Below are 6,000 nucleotides of genomic sequence, written 5' to 3' on the forward strand. Positions count from 1 at the left end.
CCCAGGTGCAGCACTGCAGGCTATGACAGCAAGCCCATGTCCCCGAGCTTCCCAGGGTTATAGAGGAAAGCCTCTTGCACTCAGAAGGGCTCATCTGGAGGACGACGATCTTCCCGGGGAGACGCGGAGAGATGCCGAGCGGCGGCAGCTGGGCCTGCCCACCCCGGACCACACTTCCCAGCATGCCTCGTTGTGGTGCTGCCTCACCCTCCGTGCCTCAGCTGTGCATGTGCTGCGGGCCACGCTAGCGACGTGGTAGCTGGAGGTGAGAGGTAGCAGTGGACGCGTGCGCCTGCGGGTAGCAGCTGTTGCGGGGAGCGGGCTCTGTAGCGGGGGTGTGGCTAACCGCACACGTGGGAGCCGTCTTGGAGGCTGGCCAAGCCCACTGAGGTACTAGGGCCGTGGTACTGGCCGCCTCAGCGTTGAGATGCGACAGGACAAGCGGATGGCTGCCTCAGACGGGGTAAGCGGGGCATTGGCCGTACCTATGGGCCCTCCCCACTGCAGGGGCTGGCTGGGCGGCCGAGGTGCGTGGGTGGGTGGACCTCCGGGATTCTTCTCCGTTCCTAACAGTTATGTGTAGTAAACATAATTCACGCCTACTAAAATGGGAAACTGGTGGGACCCCCAAAATAATTCAGAGACTGGAGGGGTGGGTACTAGACCAACGAGTAATTGGAACATTCTGCCTTAGCAGAGAGGGAGGGTTATATTCAGAAATTGTAGGATATACTCCATGCGTTTCCACCCTATCCATAAATTCCACCAGCCACATCAAGGTCTGGCAGCCCGAAAGCCCTACTGGGTACTGGAGCCAGGAGAAAAAGGATAACTGTGAATGAAGTAATAAAATTGGGCTTTGCTGGTACAAAAGCCCCAGAGCTAACCCTTATCGGTCAATTAGCAAACTAAGTATTGGGATGAGCCTGAGGGCATAACAATCAGATGGAAAGCACCTACTGGATTACACTGGATCTGTGGAAAGAAAGCCTACAGCGAATTACCTCCACGCTGGAAGGGATCCTGCACGGTAGGACTAATCAGACCTGTTTTATTCACCCTACCCAGGTCAGAAAGTAGTTCACTGGGAGCCCATTTGTATGAATCCCTGAACCAAGAGAAGAGGAGCTTAAAGGAAAAATTCCCTCTCATTGGTGGGAAACAAACTTGGGGAGAGGATGAATGGCCTGCTGAAAGAATCATTAAATATTATGGTCCTGCCACATGGGCTCAAGATGGGTCATGGGTGAAATGAACAGGGTCTATGCCTTTATTAATAGTCAGCTCTTTATTAAAAAGTCAGCTTGGCAGGGGGCTCAACGAGGAGCTCGCCCCCGCTCTTGTAGCTTCTCCGGTAGACGAAGGGTGAGCAGGCATGCAGAGTATGTCCCTGGAGTCCCCGTGGCACGCTGGTAGCTGGAGGTGAAGAGGTGTGCAGTCTGTATCTGAAGTCCCAGAAGACCGTCCTCTCTCCTTTCCTCCTGGCACACTGGTAGCCACAGGGTGAGGGGATGTGCAGAGCCTGCTGCCGAAGTCCAGCAGCAGCTGTCCCTCTCCTTCCCTCCTGGTAACACCAGGAAGTGCGAGTGCTTTGCTCCTGCTTCCCACAGCCCAGTCCAGTCTGGTCCTCTGGAGGTTATGGTGACAGGTCAAACACAGACTAGGGATGGGGTTCCCTTTTCCCCAACGAGCACACCCATCCAGCCCCCTCCACTGTGCCCATCTTTTCCATTTAGGGGTGTTTTTCATCCCCAAAACCCCCTCCCATGATTCCACTGGATTATTTTGCATCCCAGTCCTAGAATGGTAGTGAGGGTGGGGGGAGGTAGGTGATTCCCAGGAACAATTAGCTAATTAACATTTCAATGTCAGTACTTAGCCCAAGCCAAGTGTCCCAGCCAGGCTGTTTTGTTCATAACAATGGGGATACTGGACCCCCATCTATTTACTAAACCGCTTAATAAGATTGCAGGCTGTGGTGGAGATTGTATCAAATCACACTTCAGATGCTCTTGAATTATTATCCAGGCAACACTCTCAAATGAGGGCTTTTGTGTATCAAAACAAGATAGCCCTTGATTACTTACTAGCTGGAGAAGGAGGTGTGTGTGGAAAATTTAACAAATCTCAATGCTGTATAGAAATAGATGATTATGGGGAAGCCATTAGAGATCTGGCCACAGAAATTAAACGGGTATCCCATGTTCCAGTACAAAAGTGAAAGTCACTTCTCGAGGCATCGTGGTGAGAACATTTGTTTTATGGGGCTTGGTGGAAGAAAATAATTTTCTTAATTTTATGTTCAGTAGCAAGAATCATATTCCTACCCTGTCTCATCCCCTGTTTTATAAGACTCATCCATTCAGTGGTACAGGGGATGCAAATAACAGCCTTACCCACAGACCCAGAAACTGCCCTAGGGAAAACAAATCAGGTACCAAAAATAATGACACTGGGAGAAAAAATTCCTCACAGCAGGGCGGCTGAGGGTCTAGCAAAGTTTGAACGAAGAATAAAGGGAAAAGAACAAAACTGCAAAATTTACCAGGAAATTCCAGATGTAGACTGGAATGGGGAAAATTAATAAAAGGGGAATAGAATGTTTTTCTCTCGAACAAAGAAATCTTAGGAGTCAATAGGGGTAGAAATCAGGGCGCAAATTAATGGGTTAATATAGAAGGCAGGGGATTGTTATGTGTAGTAAACATAATTTGTGACATTCCCTGTATGAAATGTGTAATATTGGAGACTTGTTAGATTATGCTCGTTTGTATTAGCCCCCCCACCCTTGCAGTCGAGACCAGGTGTATATTGGAAACTGCTCGGCCAGGAGATGGGCCATGTCTGGAGAGATACAGGAACCCCAGGCGCTGATCATCGCGTAAACGACCCGAGATAGATATCAGGGAAATCCTTGGGCAGATACATGTAAATGCAGCGTTCCTGAAAACTTCATCAAGGAATTCAACAACTCCGGACACTGAATTGTTCTTCCTAATTGTTATGTGTAGTAGATATAATTCGCGCCATTTCTAATATGATATATGTGATATTGAATATTTGTTGGGGTATACATGTTTGTATTAGGATTCCCCCCCCCCACCCTCACAGGCGCAGGTGAGACCGGGTGTAGATTGGAAACTGATTTACAAATAAGAAGGTACAGCTCGCCAGGAGATGGGCCATGTCTGGGGAGATACAGAAACCCCAGGTGCTGATCGTTCACGTGAACAACCCAAGATGGATATAATGGAAATCCTGAGGCAGATACATGTGAATACAGCGTTCCCGATTTCCCGTAAATTTCATCAAGGATTCAACAAACTCCGGACAGTGATTTGTTCTCCCTCATCACCAAAAAGGAAAATCTTATTAACATAGAGACTCTGAATAGAAGAAAAGACTGATTGCTGAAATCTTGGCCTCAGGCGGAATTTTCCCTATAAAAACTGCTTGTGCCAGGATGGAGGTATGTGGGCATGGAGGAAAACCTCTGCTGAGGCTGACTCCTTATTGCACACCCAGGGCCAACCCCGGGCTCGGCTCTGTTTTTTCCTTGTGGCTGGCTAGATAGAATTTGATTGCAAAATAAATATTTTATTTTTCATATTAATTTGGCTGGACACATTTTCATTTATAACAAACTTGGTGACCCCTTACGTCATCTGGTTTGGGGGAATCCAGGGAGTTCCCTATCCTGGATCCGGGCAGCGCCCTGCTGATTTCAGCAGCCGGACAGGACTGCGGGACTCCACGGAACCAACCAGATTCCGAAAACAGCCGAAAAGCCACATTAAGGAAAGGGTATAAACGGGCCCAGAGCTCTCGAAATTCAGAGCTGAATCTCCGAGGCTGCAGCAATTTTTTATTCGTAAAATCGACGTGCACTAAGAATCCACGCGGGAAAAGGAGCCGTGAGTACTGCATGGTTGGGTGGTGCGTGGGTGGGTGTGTGTTTGAGTGAGACATGACATAGTCACGGCGCGAGTGAGGACCCCAAAAACCGCAGTTCCACTAGCCCGTGAGGGAGGTGGTCGGCTACGGGGGAAGCGAAAGGACTCGGGTATACTCACAACATGCATACGACCTGAAACTCTGGGAGTTACGGGGATCCACCCACGGACGGGTCAGGGAGAGAAGGTACGTTCTCGTGGACTCGAGAAATTGGTAAACCTCACCGGCTCTGGGCTCGGGGAGCCCAGGAAAACAGGTAAAAGAGAGCTCATTCATTTTCCAGCCAAAAAACCCGCAGACCGGTTCGCTGTGTGGTCATTTAGGTTGGCAAGGTTCGGTCGGGAGAAGACCGGTTTAAACACTTAGTAAACTCAGTCCGGGATAGGACTGAAATACACATTTTAGCACACGGGTAACTGACTTCTCAGAACAACTTGTGGACACTGACTTGGAATATGGTAAGAAAACTTTAAATATGGGACAAGGGAACTGTAAAATACCCCTTAAGTTAATGTTTAAAAAAGGCTGTGCAGCCCCTTGCAGCCGCAGGCAGCGTGCCTCTGCAGTTTTTAAAACTCGCGCGGCAGCGGCAGACGCGGCAGTGCCGGCTCGGAGGGAGCAGGGGGGCTCTGCCTGCTCCTGCCCTTCGCAGCGGTGTGGGGCAGCTTCGGTTTCCCCGAGGCGGGAGGGGGAAGCGGTGGGTACTCCCACCTACCCCGATGGCGGCGACGGCGGCTCCCGGTGGCGGTGGGGGGAGCCCGGCTTGGGCTTTCCTGCCCTGCATGGGCAGCGGGGGAGCACAGCTCGGGCTTCCCTACCATGCATGGGCAGCGCTGGTCGCCGCTCGGCCCCGTTGCATGGGGAAAACCCGTTGCTGCAGGCGGCAGTTTTAAATACAGCACAAGCTGCTGCTACTACTCTGCAGGGTTGAAATCTAAGTGCTTTTTGCTTCTCGACCACAGTTTTTAGAAATCGATAGTGAATTTGTTTTGTTTCTGGTCAGTATAAAGTTGTGCTGTGCATTTTACACCTAAAATGGGAGTGAGACATTGAAGAGCTAAATTATGCCAGGCTATAGGAATATGCCAGCATGCATCTGTTCCCTATTAAAACCTCTGGCAGCAAGGTAAGCTCGGAAAAAACTTGGGAACCCCTAGAAAACCTCCTCCCCCCCCATACCAGGTTCCCCCAGTTCAAGCACTGGTCCCGGCAGTCCCCCCATCAACACCCCCGGCTCAGTCTGCACCACCACCTAATACACAAGTCTCTGATGCAGGCGCTCCGGGACCATCTCAGCCCCCACCCCCCCTCTCCACACAGCACGGGGAGACACACACACACACATACCACACCGGGAAAATGCATCTCCTCCTGCCAGTAGAACTCGGCAAAAAACAAGGAAACAAAACACGGGGGATAGCGATGATGAAAGGGACAGACCTAATCTATACCCTTTAAGGGAGGTCCCTACGGCTCCCAGAATAATCGGGTTTGTAAATGTTCCCATTAACATGGGGGATGTAAGGGCTTTCAAAAAGGAAATGGGAAAATTGATGGATGATCCGTTGGGGGTGGCAAAAAGGCTGGAGGAATTTTTTGGAAATAGTATATATTCATATGATGATATCTCGGCTATATTAAGATCCTTGTTTGATGCTGAAGAACGAGATATGATAAGGCAGGCTGCCATCAAGGACTGGGAATTCATGAACCCCCAGGGTGGGAGCGGGGCAGAAAAGTGGCCAGAACAAAGACCATCATGGAATGCTCAGGTGGAAGCAGACTGGGCAAAAATGATCAGACTAAGGAACATGGTAATACAAGGTATTCGGGAAGCGGTCCAAAAGGGACAAAATATTAGTAAGGCATTGGGGGAATGCCAGGGGAAGGATGAAACTCCTACAGATTGGCTGGAGAGGCTCAGGAAAAGTTTTCAAATGTATTCCGGTACTGACCCTGAATCCCCTGTGGGGGCAGTCCTTTTAAAAACACAATTCGTTGCTAAATCATGGGAGGACATTTGAAGGAAGTTAGAAAAAATAGAAA

This window comes from Taeniopygia guttata, chromosome W (genome assembly GCF_048771995.1).
Source record: "Taeniopygia guttata chromosome W, bTaeGut7.mat, whole genome shotgun sequence".
Lineage (NCBI taxonomy): Eukaryota > Metazoa > Chordata > Aves > Passeriformes > Estrildidae > Taeniopygia > Taeniopygia guttata.